The sequence below is a fragment of the Podarcis cretensis genome (genome assembly GCF_951804945.1).
Source record: "Podarcis cretensis genome assembly, chromosome: 3".
Taxonomy (NCBI): Eukaryota; Metazoa; Chordata; class Lepidosauria; order Squamata; family Lacertidae; genus Podarcis; species Podarcis cretensis.
Genome location: NC_137172.1, coordinates 12,520,977 through 12,542,133, shown reverse-complemented (window position 1 = coordinate 12,542,133; position 21,157 = coordinate 12,520,977). Strand labels below are relative to the sequence as shown.

The 21,157-nt window shown below is 44.6% G+C and overlaps 1 protein-coding gene across 4 annotated transcripts in view; it reads left to right on the top strand.

The window, feature by feature from the left end:
• The window catches only part of EML6 (EMAP like 6), a 170,351-nt gene that overhangs the window by 33,586 nt on the left and 115,608 nt on the right, over positions 1–21,157 (top strand). The gene's annotated exons all lie outside the window — the stretch shown is intronic.

Below are 21,157 nucleotides of genomic sequence, written 5' to 3'. Positions count from 1 at the left end.
TTTTTACATATCTCTTAATAAGATTATTGCTAAAACCACTTCGCTTCATTCCAACCTCCCTCTAACATTCCTTAATTTCAGATGTGAGGTTCTCCATGCCTGTTGTTGTTACATATTTCTTTATACACCTTTTCCCCTAATGGTACTCAAGGCAGAGTAAGGAGCTGATCTATCAGCGTGATAGCGCCTAAACTGTGGAACTCCTTGCTCATTGATATTAGACAGGTGCCTTTACAGTGGTACCTCAGGTAAAGAACTTAATTCGTTCTGGAGGTCCGTTCTTAACCTGAAACTGTTCTTAACCTGAGGGACCACTTTAGCTAATGGGGCCTGCTCTTGCCACCCCGCCACTGGAGCACGATTTCTGTTCTCATCCTGAAGCAAAGTTCTTAACCTGAGGTACTATTTCTGGGTTAGCGGAGTCTGTAACCTGAAGCGTATGTAACCTGAAGCGTATGTAACTTGAGGTACCACTGTACTGTACTCGCCACTTGCTAAAAACCTTTTCATTATGCAAGGCTATCCACTTGTGTAAATCTGACATATATTTTAATGCACACTTTTATTTTATAATATACTTTTTTAAAAAAACTGCTGGATATATACAGAGAGAGAGGTCAATGTCTTTTAACGTATATTTTATGTAAACCATTTTGAGGTTTTTACAGTTAAGAGGGATGCAGATTCTGTTAAAATAAATGAGGTTTGGAAGCCTGTGGAGTCAGACAGAAGAGAGGGCACAGGATCACTTGATCTAGAGCTGACGGTTGGGGAATCCTGTCAGTTGTGGATTCCACCCTCATTGCCGCAGAAGTGAACTGGCAACTCGATTAAGGGGCAATTGCCAGGAATAAGAAGCAAGTTGTGGTAAAGCTGAAATTCACATGCTAATATGAACTAGCTAGCCAGTTTTTTTGTTTTTAGCCTGTAGGCTCCTAGTTCTGATATTTAAATAGCTTGTTAATACTACCTCTCACTATTCAAAATCAGTTGTTTTATCTTGCTGTGCTGTCATGTAATTGAATGCAAGTTTAGCTTGGTATGGATTATGCTTGCAAACAGAAATGTTCCGGGTTGTTGTTGTTTTTTTAAAAAAAGGCAAGCACCCTTGTATTAAATGCACTGCTAAGAAGCAAGCACAGTCACGAGTTTAAGACGAATGCACTCAAATCTAGGCTAAATCCTCATGAGGCTGTACACCAGTGCGACGAAACCAGATAAAATTGTCTGGGCTGAGGAGAGTGCAGTACAGCTCTCTGTAGTATCTGAGGTTGCATGCCCACCCTTCCCAGATTTTTCATGTTCTCAGAATGTCACTTAACTGCTGGACATCTTTGGTATTCCACTGCATAGCCAGGCATACAATTTATTACCTTACTGTGGATATACAACTCACGTGTCCCTGAAAAACTGGGACATCCCATTTATTATTGCAAGGGAACAGAGGTAATTTTGCTTGCCATGATCTCGTGTGATTTTGCAGCACAATTACCACCAAAAGCACTTTTTGAGGGGCGGGGGGGGGGAGCGGGAACACACGAGATCATGGGAACCAAAATGGCTGCCATGCTCTCGGGATAAGAAGCGGGAAGATGGCATCCAGGATTTTGGCTTCAAGGTGTTGGAGGGTATGTGACTATAGCAAGACCTTTATTCATCCTGTACGTTTACAAAGCAATCCTATACAAGCCTGCCCCAAAAGTACTGAGTTCATTGAAACTTTCTCCCAATGGGATCTACCAGCTGGATAGTAGTTGTCAATATTCCATTTGGGGTAAGGGGATGGAGTGTGTCACAGCAAAGCAACTAAATCGTTTCTGGGGAAACGTATTCTCTTAATTCATTTCAATCTTGGTTCAGGACCAGGTCTGGGACTGAATCAGCCTTGATCAGCCTACAACCACCATTTCCTTTCCAATGAAATGAATGGAGTGTAATAGTGTAATGACAATGTAACTTGTGTGATTTACATAATTACACAGCAGGGAGGGGATGAGATGAATAATATAGTTTTTGGTGGACAACAAACTGCTGTGGAACAGAAACAGCGCAGCATGCAACAGGTACAGGGCAAAATGGAAAGCAAGGCCTTCTTACATCCCTATGGAGTAGGCTGAAGTTTAAATCCTTGTTCCCCGTCATGCTTCTGAATACCAGTTGCTGGAGGCCGGAGGAGGGAAGTGGGTTTCCCAAGGGTACTTGGTTGGCTAAGAACAGGATGCCAGCCTGGATGAGCCATCGGCCCTGATCCAACAGCCATAAAGGGCTGCCTCAGGAATCACCTCTCCCCATATGAACTGACTCATAACCTGAGGTCCTTTTTTGCCCACTTAAGGAATTCTCTCCCCAGAGAGTCTGGCCTGGCACATTTGTTACCTATCTTTAGGTGCCAGGCAACAACATGCCTCTTCTTCCAGGTCTTTGGCTAATTAAGCAATCTGTGGCCTTTAAAAAATGTGTGTGTGTGTGTGTGTGTGTGTGTGTGAGAGAGAGAGAGAGAGAGAGAGAGAGAGAGAGAGAGAGAGAGAGAGATTGGTTTTTGTTTGTTATTAGGGTGTGTATTTTTGTGTTTTCATCTTGTAAACCACCCTGTGATCTTCGGTGGAAGGGTGGTATGGAAATTTAGTAAATAACCATATTAGTATAGCTAAATGTAGGCCAGACATTCTCCCCACACTCCAGCCTAATGTACCTCACAGGGCAGTTGTGAGGCTACAATCTGAGGGTGAGGAGAGGAAAAAATACATACTGCCCTGAACCCCTTAGAGGATGGATGGAATCCATATATAATGGAGAAAATAAATGAATATTGGACATTTTGAGGAAGCTGTTTTGTGTCTCCCACCCCCCAGATTACTGCTGCTGTTTTCTTATTCTTTGTTTTATGCCAACCTTCATTGCCTTTCTCTTTTTTCCTTCATGCTTTTCCCTTTCCCTCGTTTCTCTTGCAACTTTCTCTTTTCCTTACTCGGAAGCCATTGCAGCCCCTTTTATTGTGGTCATAGAATCATAGAATCATAGAATCATAGAGTTGGAAGAGACCACAAGGGCCATCGAGTCCAACCCCCTGCCATTGCTTGGAACACAGGTGGCGCTGTGGTCTAAACCACTGAGCCTCTTGGGCTCGCCGATCAGAAGGTCGGCAGCTCGAATCCCCACAGCAGGGTGAGCTCCTGTTGCTCTGTCCCACCTCCTGCCAACTTAGCAGTTTGAAAGCACGCCAGTGCAAGTAGATAAATAGGTACCACTGCGGCAGGAAGGCAAATGGTGTTTCTGTGCGCTCTGGTTTCCGTCACGGTGTTCCATTGTACCAGAAACGGTTTTGTTATGCAAGCCACATGACCCGGAAATCTGTCTGTGGACAAACACTGGCTCCATCGGCCTGAAAGCAAGATGAGTGCCGTACCCCATAGTCGCCTTTAACTGGACTTAACTGCCCAGGGTCCTTATCTTTACCTTTTTAGCCATTGCTGCTGTTGCTTTTCTTTTCTTTGCGCCCTGCCTTCATCTGCCTTGCCTGGATATGGCCTATGCGCACTCATGTGTTAATTTTACAAAGAGTACAGTAGGCCCAGGGAATCCCAAAGCAGTTAATTACTCACTCAGCCTGAGGGGGTGGGGAGAATTACCCTCCCCTGTGTTTCCAAGCACAGAACAAATTCTAGTGAGATTTGATTGACATTATCATGTTGTAGGCATTTAATTACTGCATATGCACTAGCAGTTCATCACTGCCACCAGTTTATAAGGCTGAATGGTTTATAGTATATATAAAAATTTGCTTGAGTTATGCTCAAATGTGCACATTTGGGAACAAATCATTAATTCAGAATTCAGTATGCTTTTGTTGCTGCACTTCCAAAATTTGCTGAAGCCAATAAAAAAAGAAATCCAGGCAACTGTACATCTGGAGGCTGTCCAGGGAGGAAGATTATGTTGCTCATTTTTAGAGAGAGGTACGTCAGCAGAAGGAGTCTCTAAGAGCACAAACAAGGATCAAGGCATATAATGTCACATAGAGGAGGGAGAAAGGTTGTTTTCTGCTGCTCCAGAGAAGCGGACACAGAGCAATGGATCCAAACTACAAGAAAAAAGATTCCACCTAAACATTAGGAAGAACTTCCTGACAGTAAGAGCTGTTCGACAGTGGAATTTGCTGCCAAGGAGTGTGGTGGAGTCTCCTTCTTTGGAGGTCTTTAAGCAGAGGCTTGACAACCATATGTCAGGAGTGCTCTGATGGTGTTTCCTGCTTGGCAGGGGGTTGGACTCGATGGCCCTTGTGGTCTCTTCCAACTCTAGGATTCTATGATTCTAGTCATGGTTAACTGTCGTTTTCTCCAGCAGAGAAGTACGTGAAATGGGATATAAGAAAGCAGAAAGCTTTGGAATGTAATGAGGATTGTGCAGACAATGTTAAGAGCACTTTCTGTTTGAGAGCGCTCTGTAAAACTACTTTAGTTTATTAGCATTTATTAGATTTCCTTACCTGCCCTTTACAGCAAGGTCTCAGGCTCAGTTACAGCAATTTAAAAACACAATCTTAAAATCCGTTTAAAACAAGTTCCAATCCTGCTGTAACTAAACCTAAGCATATTGTTACCGGAAAAAATCCGAGGGCTCCCTTGGACAAAACAAAGACACCAACCAGGATAACTTGGAGCAAAACAGCAGCCTGTAGGCTTGGCCTTTATTGAACTGTTGCAACAGGGTATTCCCCTCACGTGCAGGAGAGAGGAAAGACCCAGAAGAATAGTGTGCAAGGTCTTATAAAAACTTTTGAAATTCCCCTCCTCTAGGTCTAGCCCACCCCCAGAAACATGCATACATTACAGAAAGGAGGGGTTGAGGGAGGCATACATTACAGAAAGGAGGGGCTGATGGTAACCTGAGTGTCTTGTCACCTGGCTGGTTCCTCCTTTCCCCCTCCCCACATTTTCCTGCCCCCTGAGGGAAGATCTGATCATTGTCCTTTGTTTTAGTCCATGTTGAATCCACTCCCATATGCAGGTTCTTTGTGATCTTGATTGTCTTCTGTCTGGGATCATCAGGGTTGGTATGGGCAGGGCTCCTGTGTATGTGCTGAGACAGTGAAGGGATTATGGCTGACCAGGACTAAGTCACCCCCCCCCCCCTTTGTTAGTTCTTGTCATATGGAGTAAAATAAAAATGGAACAGTGCAAATCCAATGTATGTGGCGCTATGAATTTATAACAGAAATGTGGCGTATGTAGTGTGTGAGTGTGAAGTTTATACAAACAGAATGATTGGGGTGGGGGGGTTCCTGCTACAATATGAAACTGGAACAACCATATTATTAATAGGAAAGGCCACAGCTCAGTGGTAGAGCGCATAGTTTGCATGCACAAGGCTCCATGTTCAATCCAATGCAGCATTTCCCCCCCCCTTGGTTTGCCCCCTCTTGGTGCTAGGGGCGCCCCCTTTGTTCTGGCAAAATACAGGATAGGGCGGGGTGGGGCTGTTGGCGGACATTCCCCACCCCCACCCCCAATCTGGCATTGAAGTGATTTCAAAGCAATCCATTAAAATCTGTTGCAGAATGGTCCCTCTGGAATTTGTTCACACACACACACACATGCACACATACATAAGAATTTGGAAATCTACCTGTGCTTGGCTACCCAAAGCTTAAATATTCATGACTTTTAAACCCTTGCATTGGAGATGATCCCTAACATGGCACACAGAGAGAGAGCACGCACAAAACTCTATCAACACAAGCCTTAGCATTTTACATTGAAGTACAGGGCAATCCTGTATTATACAGGACAGGTGGCAACCCTACTTGGTAGGCTAATTAATTTGAAATATTTGACTACTCTCCCTAGAAACCCCCCTTTGGGCCTGCCTTGCTGTGTCTGCTGTGTAACCTTTACGGGCTGCTGTCATTTTCTCCCCGTTTGTGCTCACACTGATAGCTAAGTTGGTTAGACCATGGTGCTGATAACGCCAAGGTTGCAGGTTCGATCCCTGTATGGACCAGCTGCATATTCCTGCATTGCGGGGGGTTGGACTAGATGATCCTCAGGGCCCCTTCCAACTCTACAGTGCTATGATTCTATGATTCTGCATCCCTGTGGGGCTGCTCTGTCAATAATCTTCCCCAAGGCGGAGCAGCTGAACAAACTTTGTTGAGTTTTTTTGCTGGAAAAAGTCCCATGCACTTCAGGAACCAGCAGCACAAAAGGTAGGTTTCTAGGAGGGATGCAGGAACATGAAGGAGAGACCTGCTCATGTGAACAGTAGCCTTTTTTAGATGTTGTGATCGCCATACTTACGACATCTAAAAAAGGCTACTGTTTAGATGTCGTAAGTATGGCGATAGGGACGCAGGTGGCGCTGTGGGTTAAAGCCTCAGCGCCTAGGGCTTGCCGATTGAAAGGTCGGCGGTTCGAATCCCTGCGGCGGGGTGCGCTCCCGCTGCTCGGTCCCAGCGCCTGCCAACCTAGCAGTTCGAAAGCACCTCCGGGTGCAAGTAGATAAATAGGGACCGCTTACCAGCGGGAAGGTAAACGGCGTTTCCATGTGCGGCTCTGGCTCTGGCTCTGGCTCTGGCCAGAGCAGCGATGTCACGCTGGCCACGTGACCCGGAAGTGTCTCCGGACAGCGCTGGCCCCTGGCCTCTTAAGTGAGATGGGCGCACAACCCCAGAGTCTGTCAAGACTGGCCCGTACGGGCAGGGGTACCTTTACCTTTACCTTTAAGTATGGCGATGCTGAAAGCATGGAGAGAAAGGGTTGGGCCCATAATCCCTTGTCCTGTCTTCCACATGTAGACAGTTTGAGAACAGAGCCTACAGTCATGCAAGTAATACACGTACAGTGGTACCTCGGGTTACATACGCTTCAGGTTACAGACTCCGCTAACCCAGAAATAGTACCTCGGGTTAAGAACTTTGCTTCAGGATAAGAACAGAAATCGCGCGGCAGCGGCACGGCAGCAGCGGGAGGCCCCATTAGCTAAAGGGGTGCTTCAGGTTAAGAACAGTTTCAGGTTAAGAACAGACCTCCAGAACGAATTAAGTTCTTAACCCGAGGTACCACTGTATAGGCTTCCTCCATGTGCCTTGTGCTCATATGCCAGTCATTATATGGAAATTGTTCAGTTTGGTTGTGTACTTTTTGATGTTTGGTTTGTTGTTAATGACTACTTTTGTTTCGTTTGGCGTGACTTTTTATAATATGTTGTAAGTCGCCTTGAGCATGGTTTTAACTTTGGAACGGCGGCATGCAAATAAAATGATGGCTGCCTCGCTGGATTGGCCTCAACAGCCCTGCAGCCACTGATGTCCCTGCCTTGTTTTAATAAATAAAATAAATACCAGCCGAAAAGCTAAATCTGTATACTGCCCTTCATCGAAAGGTCTCAGGGCGGTTCACTGCATAAAAATACAAAATGAAAACATAAAATACATAATAAGAAGAAGAACAAAACAAGCCCATATCGTATACATGCACACACAAGAGTATTTGGCGGCAGAACAGCTGCACAGTCAGGCTATTCTGCTGGTGTATCTGTTATGATACTGGCACATCTGGCATTCTAGTGGTGCAAAGCAGTTTCTGCCAAATCCGGTGGCTCCTTAGCTGGCAGAATTTGCCCTAATTCTAGTGAATATTTTAGATTTTTATTTGGCTATGTCATATAGCTAATAGTGAAGTGGAGCCGTTGTTAACTTGTTAATGCTTTTTTTTAGTTTCAGCAAATGGGGCGGGGGAAGAGGCTCAGCATTGCCTTTGATTATTGTGGGTGGCAAGAAAAAACCTTTTGCTTGAAGAGGAGCTTTGCATCCCTCAGATATTTGCATCTATGTAGTAATAGGACTTGGCTTAAAAACAAAGTGGCAAGCGTCTTCCCTTCCCTTCCCTTCCTCTAGTCTAGCACATGTTGCATAATTCATGGCATCCCAAAATCAATATGCTTATCTCAAAGAACCATATAAATGTAAATTAATTTAATTTATCATTGCTTCACCTTTGTCACTCGTATTATTTTCATCTGGGCTGTGGCAAAAGCCGAAGCTCTCGTTTCTCTTGCCTGCCATGTAAATAGCAAATACCATTCCAATTGCAACCAAAACATACCATTAATTTTGCGCCCCCAATTTCAGACACCTTCGTTCCTCTGCAGGCAAAAAATAACTCACGTTCTTCTTCATCTAGAGTTTTCTAATGACTGTGGCTCTGCATTTTTGATTTGATCAGCATATAGGAGCAACAGAGAAAAAGAGAGTTATGTTTACCTGAAGATGGAACAAGGTATTACGTGTTCCCTGCTGCAACCTTGCCATGTACAGTGGTGCCTCGCAAGACGAAAAGAATCCGTTCCGCGATTCTCTTCGTCTAGCGTTTTTTTCGTCTTGCGAAGCAAGCCCATTGACGGCTTAGCGGATAAGCGGCTTAGCGGCTTAGAAAAAGGGGGGGGGAGAAAAAAACCCGCAGGAACTCGCAAGACATTTTCGTCTTGCGAAGCAAGCCCATAGGAAATTCGTTTTGCGAAGCACCTCCAAAACAGAAAACTCTTTCGTCTAGCGAGTTTTCCGTCTTGCGAGGCATTCGTCTTGCGGGGCACCACTGTACTGTGCTCAGGGCTTGTTGTAAATAAAAATATGCCCTTTTCCCTTATGGAGTATCCAAGAGCCCATATAGAGTCCTTACATAGGTTCCCTATTGGTAGGAGAGAATAACAAAGGCCAACCAGAGAATATTGAGAAGCAAAGCAGCTAGTAAGCTTGATCTTTATTGATCTGTTGCAACAGGGTGCTCCCCTCACTCGCAGGAAAGGCAGAGAACCCACAAAAATGCTGTGCAAGGGCTTATAAAGACTTTTGAAATTCCCATCCTGTAGATCAAGACCACCCCCAGAAACATTATGCATACATCACAGAAGGGGTGTAACCTAAGACCACCCCTCAGATACATCCCACCTACATTGCATACATCACAGAAGGGGTGTAACCTAAGACCACCCCTCAGATACATCCCACCTACATCACAGAAATTTAAATGTTGTTTTTCTCTTGTCCTTGTTTATTTCCTGTCTGGCAGGTTACTTGATTGGATTTCATTGGTAGCCTGGCCATTCTTTTGTAATGATAAGGCTCACACCCTTATTCAAACACAGACAGGAAAAGACAATGGGGAGGTTTTTCCACTTTGACCATGCAGAGAAACATTTGCTCAGTTTAGGAATCAAAAAATGGCTTCAGGTCAGTCTTCCTGTGCTTGATCTATGTACGTGCAGTTATGAACATTACCATATATCTAGACCTCAAAATTCCTATCTCAACCTGTACTGCATTTGTAAGAAGCCAAGGTAGTGTATGGGTGATGGTTCTCAGGCAGTCTCTCTTGCTCAAGTCCTGGCCAAACCCAAACCACCTTAGCTTCAGCAAGGTAGTGGCCTCAGGTGCCTTCAAACCATACTTAGGAAGGTTCGCCCAGGAGTCACAACTGAGCTCCTGGAAGTCAGTTTCCTGTATTTATTTTGACAGTAGAGCTTTTCCTTTCCTTTCCTTCTACTGCAGCCCTACTTTTATGAAAGCTTCATTAGAGCTTGAGATTCACCAGATCTGAGAGCAGGGCCTGCAGAGATGAGCTACCAAGGCTTTGATTTTTCGGCAAGCTTCCAGCTTCTGTTCTAGTTGAGTTTTGTTTTATTCTCCCTCTTGCTAAGACAGTGCCACCGCTGCTTCAGATTTTATTATTAGTTTGGGTATTTAAATGCACAGCTACGCATTCACCACCTCCCTCGGGAATTCCAGTGACAGAACAACCAGGTTTTGGTATCAGTTGGGGAAGAGATTATAGTGGTACCTAGGGTTACAGACGCTTCAGGTTACAGACTCTGCTAACCCAGAAATAGTACCTCGGGTTAAGAAGTTTGCTTCAGGATGAGAACAGAAATTGCACTCCAGCGCCGCGGTGGCGGTGGGATGCCCCATTAGCTAAAGTGGTGCTTCAGGTTAAGAATAGTTTCAGGTTAAGAACGGACCTCCGGAATGAAATAAGTTCTTATCCCGAGGTACCACTGTACTGGAGACATAAGGTGTCTTCGTAATATATGTTTTATTTACAAAGGTAGTAGCAGTGTATGTTGGGTGGGGAGTAAAGTGGCCCTGCTACACAGCAGCAGTTGCACTACCTATCATCAGATACCCAGAGAAAGACTCTGAACCCCACAGTGCTTCTCCTTCTGCCAATCTCCCTACTCAAAACTCCCAAGGTCCTGTTTCTTCTCTGTCTCTGCTCCCCCCTCTCTCTGAAAATGGACCATCACCCTCCAAGCTCCAATGCTCATTCCAGAAAACACAGACTGATTCCCTGTCACCAGGGGCCACCCCCTAACCCAGGGTGGTCCAATGCAGCCCTCACTGCCTTTTGTGTGGCCCTCAGCAACATCTGATGTTCTGTCCCATCCTTCCCAAAGCTGGGTAAGTGAGACCTAGGCTTTGGGAAGGAGGGACGGGGGCTCTGACAGGGTCCTAGAGTCCTCCCATCTCCTTGACAAAGCCTTGTTAGCACCTTCCCAGCTTTGGGTAGGAGGAGGCTATAGTTTTGAAGAGTTGAAAGCTGTTTGAGAGAGAGAAGGCTTCCCATAATATAGGGACATATTTCTTTTGTGTCCGTGTTGTCTCTGATTAAAGAGACTTTGCAGAGTTTGGGAGACATTACTAACAGCTGTGAGAGTAGGATGAGCGCACCCCCCATGAACAGTGATCCCTTTTTCAAACCCAACTTCAGCGTTTTTTTGTGGGAGGGGGACACAAAACCTACCATAGTTTGCCTCCAGCCTTCTTAGTATGTGGACAAAGCTGCAGTTCTATACACACCCACAAATAAGCGCTGCGAAACTCTGGACCGCAGTTTGAGTCGCACACTTCTGACTCACCAACAGTTCTGTGAAATCCAGAATTGGTGCACCAGATGAATAAGTTGCCAGTTCCTACATTGTGTTCAGTAGTACATGCAGGCCTAATAATGATTCTTCCATGTTTGTGCTGACACAACGATCAAAAGAGTACATCTTGAATTCCTCCCATTAATCAATGTTGAATTATGTTGCGTAAAATGTTGAGTTATTGGATTACATCCAACTAAGTTTGAGTCAGAGTACACTCACTGAAATTAATGAACTGAATTTGGTTATGTCATATAATTTTTGATGGGTCTGTTCAGAGTAGGACTAGCATTGCCTGCAACCCATTATTATTAGTATCTGTAGCCTTGTTTGGTTCTGAAAGTGGAATTTGTATTGCATTTCTTATATATTGATACACTTTTGTTAGGACTATGTAAAACACTTAGAAATTCCCGCTGAAAAATGAAGCTGTATATAAAATGCATGCATACACACACACACACACACACACACACACAACACAATTAAGCCCATTGTCACAAACATGCTTGCAGGCTGACATGCATTTTACAGTGGTGCCCCACAAGATGAACGCCTTGCAAGACGGAAAACCCGCTAGACGAAAGGGTTTTCCGTTTTGGAGGCGCTTCGCAAAACGAATTTCCCTATGGGCTTGCTTCGCAAGACGAAATGTCTTACGAGTTCCTGCAGGTTTTCCCCCCTTTTTCCCCCCTTTCCTAAGCCACTAAACCGCTTATCAGCTGATCCGCTAAAAGCCGCTAAACCGCTAATAGCGCTAATCCACTAAGCTGTCAATGGGCTTGCTTCGCAAGACGAAAAAAACCACTATACGAAGAGCCTCACGGAACGGATTAATTTCGTCTTGCGAGGCACCACTGTATTTTTTAATGTGGAAATAATTCTTCTGGGTGGAGGAAGATTGAGTCATGATCTGGCACAAGCCCCCACTTTGTAATCTGAATTGGTAAAGCCCAAATGCAGTCCTACCACCCCCATGAAAAGAAGACCTTAGATTTGACTTGCAACCCTGAGACTTTCTTCTGAGCATGCATGCCTAGAATAACTTGCACTGAGCATACGAAATACGATTTGCTCCAAGAGCTAAAAATTTATCTTTGAGAAAAGCAGGCTGATATGTTTGCCTTTCTAATGTCAGGAACCAGATGCTCTAAAGGCTTTCTCTTTTATCTTTTTTACAGCTCCAAAAATGATCTCTCTGATAGCAAAGAAACAAAATAAGCAGCTCATTGTATCCAAAATCTGTTCCCCCCCCCCCCCAAATTAGTTTTTATTAATATTGCTATGATTCTGATAGAACTTCCAAATGTTCGGTATTGTTTCAGGCTAGTCTCATTTATTCTTTTTATTGGGAAACCAAAAGGAGGTGGTTTAGGGATGAATAACAAAAGTGGACACATACTTCAAAAGGGCTCAGTGACGGGGAAAGAAATGCTATGGGTCTTTATTGTGCTCCTATAAATCAAGGTGAAACTGAAAATATTTTCTGTCTGCAGGCTCACAATCTGTGAAGTTGTTTACTCTATTTTTATAGTATCTTTTCAACAAGTTGCCAATGCAGCTTTTTAAACACAAAGGGAAGGGACAGATTATATGTGGTGAGGAGGGGCAATCTAATGTAGATAGCTGTGGGGTAAACTTTATTATACATGCACCTTAAAGAAAAATTTAAAAAATCATAAATTAATTACAACGGCACCTTTGATATGTCAAGCACTAACTAATGGCGTCAGGTCAAATAAGCTGGCGAAATTAGAATAAAGATCTATACTGGCTTTTATAATGAACATGCAGCCCAGTCCTCCATATTGAATTTGGTACTTCTAAAATGGGATTTATATGTATAGCAAAAATAATAATTATTCAACACAGTAATTTCATCACTGTGAGGCAGATTAAAGCAATCTGGGCAAGACCAGAACCATTGTCCCCTCCCCCCTGCTCCAAGTGTTGTTGTTGTTTAGTTGTGTCCGACTCTTTGTGACCCTATGGACCAGCGCACTCCAGGCACTTCTGTCTTCCACTGCCTCCTGCAGTTTGGTCAAACTCATGCTGGTAGCTTCAAGAACACTGTCCAATCATCTCGTCCTCTGTCGCCCTCTCCTTGTGCCCTTCGTCTTTCCCAACATCAGGGTCTTTTCCAGGGAGTCTTCTCTTCTCATGAGGTGGCCAAAGTACTGGAGCCTCAGCTTCTGTCCTTCCAGTGAGCACTCAGGGCTGATTTCCTTAAGAATGGAGAGGTTTGATCTTCTTGCAGTCCATGGGACTCTCAAGAGTCTCCTCCAGCACCATAATTCAAAAGCATCAGTTCTTCGGCGATCAGCCTTCTTCAGTGGTGCCTCGCAAGACGAAAAGAATCTGTTCCGCGATTCTCTTCGTCTAGCGGTTTTTTCGTCTTGCGAAGCAAGCCCATTGACGGCTTAGTGGATTAGCGCTATTAGCGGCTTAGCGGCTTTTAGCGGCTTTTAGCGGCTTAGCGGATCAGCTGATAAGCGGCTTAGCGGCTTAGAAAAAAGGGGGGGAAGGAAAAAACAGTCGGAAAAACTCTCAAGACATTTCGTCTTGCGAAGCAAGCCCATAGGGAAATTTGTTTTGCGAAGCGCCTCCAAAACGGAAAACCCTTTCGTCTAGCGGGTTTTCCGTCTTGCGAGGCGTTCGTCTTGCGGGGCACCACTGTTTATGGTCCAGCTCTCACTTCCATACATCACTACTGGGAAAACCCCAAGTATTACTATTGTTATACTTTAATTTTTCAGTTTCTGAAAATATTTATAAGAAACAATGCTCATTGCCCACCCCCAGAAAATATGGGCTCCCCACATTGGTGGCTCTGGTGCCCATTGGGTGGAAAGGCAGGGAGACCAGCACTAAGTGGAAACACTGAGCAAAGCTAGACAGATCCCATCCTCTTCTCTTTTGAGTTCTGCAAGGGCAATACTGGAACTAAGGAAGAGGAACCTGGCAGGCAGTGACATCCCTTGGGCTGTTTGTAAGTAAGAAGGCAGGCAGGTGGGGGTTGGCTGCCCCACTCACTGTAACAGGGTCTAAACCACTGAGCCTCTTGGGCTTGGCGATTGGAAGCTCAGCAGTTTGAATCTGAGCGACAGGGTGAGCTCCCATTGCTCTGTCCCAGCTCCTGCCAACCTAGCAGTTCAAAAGCATACCAGTGCAAGTAGATAAATAGCTGCCTCTGCAGTGGGAAAGTAAACAGCGTTTCCGTGCATTCTGGCTTCTGTCATGATGTCCCATTGCGCCAGTAGCGTTTTAGTCATGCTGGCCACGTGACCCAGAAAGCTGCCTGTGGACAAACGCCGGCTCCCTCGGCCTGAAAGTGAGATGAGAGCCACACCCCCATTCACCTTTAACTGGACTTAACTATCCAGGGGTCCTTTACCTTTACCTTTTACCACTGCCATGGACTAGCCTCTGTTGGTTCCCCACCCCTGTTTTAATGGACAATTGTATGCGTGCTCTTCTCATAAGCGAAGGAGAGAGCAATGCAAACTGTGCTACGTAGAAAGAGCAGGCATTTGGTGATGGCACCGAGAAAAATATTCAGGGCAGTAGGTCACACTCAGATTAGTCCTGCTGAAATCAATAAACATCCCTAGCTTAGGTCCACTAATTTCAGTGGCCTGGCCTGAGTTGGACTTGGATACTATCCCAAATGTTCCTTAATTTCAATGGGTATGCTCTTGGTTGAATACCACCCTATATGTTTAATTCTGTGGTGGGCATGCACATTTCTTTACCCATTCAGCAGCTTCAGGTCCAACTACTGCCACCAGCCTGGTCCTTCCAGCCATCCCAGTGCAGTATTTGGCCAGCAAAGCAGATTAGAAAAGGTGGACATGTGCATGGTTGTGTATGAAGAGCCGAATTCCTGAGGTGCAAATGCATTTCAGAGCATTTAGAAGACAGCAGCCGTTTACAGCATTTATACCTCCCCTCCCCTTTAGCCCAAAAGGCTCTCAGAGCAGCTTACAAAAAAAAATCAGTATTAAGACTGTCCCTTCCCCCAGGCTTACAGTCTAAAAGGACATTAAGGGAAACTGAATGGGGAGGAGGAAAAAGGAAGCAGAAGCGCAAGGTCTTGAAGCTGCAGTTCTAAGCACCAGCTCCTCACCAATAAATCAGCAGCGGTTCTGGCTCCCCGTTCCATCTCTCAGTTCCAAAAATCATTTTAATACAAAGTCCTCAAATAGAGGGCCTGTATATTAAACTGACAAGGACAGAGTAATCTTTTTTTATCAGGGAATGTTTGATTCCAAATCAAGGCAGTGAAGCAGCATATATCATTCCCGTGGAAATCCGGTGCACGCATGCGGAGGTTTTAGCAAGGAAAAGAAGGAAGCAGGTATATAACAAGGCATGCAAGCCCATTCTGGGGAAAGGTAGGTGGCAGATGAAAATCCATTTAGTGTCTATCAAGAAAGGGAGATCTGGACAGTGGTCTTGCCTTGTTTGCATGCAATGGGCAGGGGCAGTCGTCTTCCACCAATTGCAGCTTCCAGTTGTGGGTTCTTGGCAGCGGGAGTGCTTTTCCGAGAGGCAGGAATCCTGCAAATACGGTGGTACCTCAGGTTACATACGCTTCAGGTTACAGACTCCGCTAACCCAGAAATAGTACCTTGGGTTAAGAACTTTGCTTCAGGATGAGAACAGAAATTATGCTCCGGTGGCGCAGCAGCAGCGGGAGGCCCCATTAGCTAAAGTGGTGCTTCAGGTTAAGAACAGTTTCAGGTTAAGAACGGACCTCCAGAACGAATGAAGTACTTAACCTGAGGTACCACTATATATTCTCTGCGGTGTTTGCTGGCATGTCCAGTACAGTGGTGCCTCGCAAGACGAAATTAATCCGTTCCGTGAGGCTCTTCGTATAGCGGTTTTTTCATCTTGCGAAGCAAGCCCATTGACACCTTAGCGGATTAGCGCTATTAGCGGTTTAGCGGCTTTTAGCAATCAGCTGTTAAGCGGCTTATCAGCGGATCAGCTGATAAGCGGCTTAGCGGCTTAGGAAAAGGGGGAAAAAGGGGGGGGGAAACCCGCAGGAACTCGCAAGACATTTTCGTCTTGCGAAGCAAGCCCATAGGGAAATTCGTTTTGCGAAGCGCCTCCAAAACGGAAAACCCTTTCGTCTAGCGGGTTTTCCGTCTTGCGAGGCGTTCGTCTTGCGGGGCACCACTGTATATGGCAGCGTAAGGCATGTGAGAACGACACACGTAACATTTCCCACAACACAAAGTTACGTATAGTAATCAAAGAAATCACTACATTTTTATGGTGCGGGGTTAGAATGCAGTAGAAATATCTGTCATGTAGGTTTTTTGGCAGGCTGTGCATTGGTAGATCCAAGAGATATAAATATTTTCATTGAAAGATTTTCGTAGATGATGAAGGTACAGAAAACATCCATGTTTTCAATTCATAGAGTCCTTTCTATGGGTCAGTTACATTCGGTGTGAAATGCTGCTGTCATAGGCATTGTGAGGTTTTGTGGGGATAGAAAGTGGGAAAGAAAAGGGGGCAATGCATAGTTCGGAAAATACCCAGGACTACTTTTCTGATGGATTTTGGGTGGGCCAAGAACACATGGATGCTGCAAAGGTCTCACTGTCACATCAGAATCATCACTGTTTGCTTTTGTTAGGTGGGATCAGAGTGTCAGTCGGTAAGCAATGATTTGTGTGTAACTCCAAAAATGTTATGGAACCAACCTGTGGTAGCTTGATTGGTAAGAATCTTAAGAAGAAGAAAATTGATCCAGCATATCTTCCTTGAATAGCAGTCATTCCATTAGCTGACAGCTCAAAGTTGAACACAGGGATCATAATTTTGACAATTTGATTGAATAGTCCCTTTAATGGACGTTCCCTGTTGGGTATTTGAGGACCCATTTAAGTGGATCGTAATAAATCTAAAAAACGACACGTTAAATAAGAAATCATGCATGGTAGGTCTCCGTTGTCATTTCTGCAATTGAAAATGCACGTTTAAGAGATCTATGCTCTCCTAGGAGGAAGTCATTACTGTTCTGTGTAGTTATTGAATGAAATATAGTTTGCGTTAAGGGTAACTGTATGCTTCCACCTGGAGCTCTTTGTTGCAAACATAAAGCAAGGGGAAAGTAAATGGCATCCCAGCAGTTCTCTTCCTAAGTGGTGCCTTTTGCATGTGAATACTTTATTCTCCCGCATTAAGCAAGTCTGCTGTATAAAATATTGTAGAGAACCTAACGTGTAGCCTTTCAGCTTCAACAGAGCTTTACAAATAATTTTTTTTGGGGGTTCCTATGAAGATAAAGAGTGCTTTTCACTGAAGCCTAGAAACAGGGAAGGTCTTTTGCATAGAAAAAAAGCATGCATTTACAACATTACTATGTGTGTGTGTGTGTGTGTGTGTGTGTGTATGTATATATATTGCTGTAACACTTATAAATATGTAAGCAGCCATTCCTGGATGGTGCTTTTGGCTTGCTTTTTTTTAATCCCAGGATTCTCCAAAGTGTCTTAAAGGTAAAGGTAAAGGTACCCCTGCCCGTACGGGCCAGTCTTGACAGACTCTGGGGTTGTGCGCCCATCTCACTTAAGAGGCCAGGGGCCAGCGCTGTCCGGAGACACTTCCGGGTCACGTGGCCAGCGTGACATCGCTGCTCTGGCGAGCCAGAGCCGCACACGGAAACGCCGTTTACCTTCCCGCTGGTAAGCAGTCCCTATTTATCTACTTGCACCCGGAGGTGCTTTCGAACTGCTAGGTTGGCAGGCGCTGGGACCGAGCAGCGGGAGCGCACCCCGCCGCAGGGATTCGAACCGCCGACCTTTCGATCGGCAAGCCCTAGGCGCTGAGGCTTTAACCCACAGCGCCACCTGCGTCCCATCCAAAGTGTCTTAGGGGTATACATATACTCACCCTAGCATCTGACTAAACATTTGTTGGAACCATCTATCAGGAACTGGTTTGCAATTGTTGGCTTCCTCGCTCAATAAATGAGGGAGTTAAATGAGAGATGGAAGCAGGAAGATGTGGCAGAACGGCAGAAGAACAGGAGGCCTGGATAGCTTTTAGCTGCGTGGCAAAGTGATGCCTAGAAGCCTCTATCCCATGGCCATCGGATGACGTAGATTGCAAGGTTCCCTTCATTTGGCAAAGCACCGTTTGTTGTTATGTGAACAGGGCTTGGCTTGTCCACACTTGAAACCCTTTGCAAATAGAGAGGAATAGCTAGGGTTACCATATGTCCCAGAAAACTAGGGCATGTCCTCTTTTTGATGGCAAACATGCCCATTCGGGTGGATTTTTTTACAATTTAAAGGAAATGTTTGGGGGTTGAGCTGGGGCTGCTCTGCACGCTGCGGATGCTGCCAGCCCGAGTTCGGAAAAGAGGCACATGGCAGTGGCAGGCCCTGCGTGCCTCTTTCCCCGGCTCGGGCTGGTAGCAGCTCAAGCTGTCGTCCTTTTTGCTCTTCAAGATATGGCAACCCTAGGAATAGCAAGCAAGAGTTGGCGAGCGACAGGCAAGGGAGCATATTTAATAAGCCCAGAAAATAACGGAAACATTTTAACATAATTCTATTTATGGTACGAACAGCTCAAAAGTCATGTACAATTAAAAGTTAAAAATTCTGTGTTTTCATATTCTATGAATATAATTCAGTGAGTTCAAGATGAAAATCTATCCATTTCTAGGGTGAATTTTAATTGCTCTTATTCTCTCTCTGTGTGTTTTTAAAGTCCTTATGTACACCAGTAAGAAATACCAAATATTAAGTGGCATATTAAATAACTGAATTAAAAATGTTTATTATTATTATTAAAATTCTACCCACCCTCCCAAATTATTTAGGAGTGGTTTACAAAAAACCCTTACCCTTTTTTTTTATCCTCACAACTGTGCGACTGTTTCAGGCTCATTGAGAGAGCTTCATGGCTGAACTCCAGTCCTTACTCAGCAGCTAACTGTTACACTACACTGGCTTTCTAAATACATATTCTAACAATGTGTTGTTCTGGACGTAGTTTGGACAAGTTCAAAAATGCATAAACATTGCAAGCAAACTTCCAAACGCCAACTAGAGATGTGAAAAAGTAAGCAAGGACTCAGTTGTGTAGCAAGACTTCAGCTCTCAAATGCAAGAGCAAGATGTGTTTCTGCCTCTTTGGCGGTGCTGCCATTGTCACAAAAAACCCTCAGACTTTTATTGTGGTAAGGGAAATGATAGGGAAATGCATTGGGAACTGAGTTGACCGTTGCTCAATGCAATTTTTTACAACCTCACTGCAAACAGAAATGAATTCTCGACCTCTGTGCAAATGTTGCGGAAACAAAAGGACGAATGCTCAATAAGCAGGTTGTCTGGAACGGCCCTACGAAAACAAGGAACTAAACAGAACATAAACAGGGAAAGTTTATAGCATCATCTGAACTGAATCAGCTCTTGGAGAAGATAGGATATAAGTTTGCAGCTTATCAAATTTTATTTGAATTTAAAGGTGGTTCTGGGTTTTCCCTGCCCCGCCCCAGACTTTGCTGTAAAGCTTGAAAATATGTTAGAACAACAGAAATAGCAGCAGAAACAAAACTGTGTATTCTCAGTGAAGCAAAGTTTTAGCAAGATAGGAGATTCTGGGCAATGCACAGAGTACTGCGACAGAAATTGCGGAGGTGGTGCAAGTTTTGCCATCTGGCAAAGACCCTCAGCCAGATGGATTCGCTAATGGCTCCTATATAGTATTCAATCAGGCTCTTCTGAAAGGCGTGACTGGCATCTTTAATTATTCCAAATTAAGAACGAGCATGCCAGATACTGCCTTGGATACAAAATATATAAGCGATGCTTTTTAGAAGGTAAAAAGTCATGGTCCCAGTCACTGTGCTTCATTACATTAGTAAAAGTGAAAGCATGTTAGCCAAATTGTTGCCTTGCGAGTTATTTCTCAAGTATTTGGTGCATCAAGGCAACATTTTTAATTATGTTTTTGCAAACTTCTTATTTCATGGACTTTCAGATTGTTCAGTTTGAGGAGTTACTGTTATTTCAGTGGATACAATTAAAAAAACAACAACTTTTCACAAATCTTAATCTATACGGCTGCAACAGAGGGAGAAATGAGGTCACCCCACTCTCTCAGCTGAGAGCCCACCAGCCATTTGCCTCCTACTTTCACTGAACTATTTCCATTCAAGCTGGTCGTTATAAGAACTTTGTAACTTTAAGAAATAGTGTCTGTGTTTGCTGGTTTTCCTCTTCCCTCCCCTCCCATTTTTCTTCTTGTGCTGTATCTTTTAGATTGTAAACATGAGGACAGGAACTGCCTTACTTGTAACTCATCTTATATAAGCTACTCTGGGACCATTTTTGGTGAAGAGTGGCGTAAAAATACTTTAAATAAATAAAAGTCTGGGCAGTTAATGTAGAACTTTCGGCCTTCAAATATCTGTGGCCTTTTAGAAGTGGGTGGGATGTTCTTAATGAATCCCATCCCCACCCCCGGTTTTATTGTATCTGTGTGGGGGGTGGGGGTGTTTATTTGTTTGTAAGTCACTTTGGATAAGAACAGTGCTTTATTCTATTTAAAAAAAATGTTTAGGGGTATTCTCATTTTCCTACTCATTGAAATACTGCCCCTCAATGAAGCCAAACTCAGATTCACAAAATGTTTAGGGGTATTCATACCCCTGTGTACCACCAGGGGGGGGGGAAGCACTGGACAGGAATAAGAATGGTAGAAGAACTGTTGTTTCCTCCTGTTGGAATTCCATGTTGAGTTTGCCTTGCTATGTGATTTGGTAAGGGCAGGGTGTAGTTATACGGGTAAGGTCTCCTAAAGGGACCCCTGACCGTTAGGTCCAGTTGTGACTGACTCTGGGGTTGTGGCCCTCATCTCACTTTATTGGCTGAGGGAGCCGGCGTACAGCTTCCGGGTCACGTGGCCAGCATGACTAAGCCGCTTCTGCCGAACCAGAGCAGTGCACGGACACGTCATTTACCTTCCCGCTGGAGCGGTACCTATTTATCTACTTGCATTTTGACGTGCTTCCGAACTCCTAGGTTGGCAGGAGCTGGGACCGAGCAACGGGAGCTCACCCCGTCGTGGGGATTCAAACCGCCGACCTTCTGATCAGCAAGTCCTAGGCTCTGTGGTTTAACCCACAGTGCCACCCGTGTCCCTTTAGTTATAGGGGAGGGTGTAGTTATTTCCTCTTACAAAGCAAGATCGCCCTTCAGAGTAGCTGTTATGA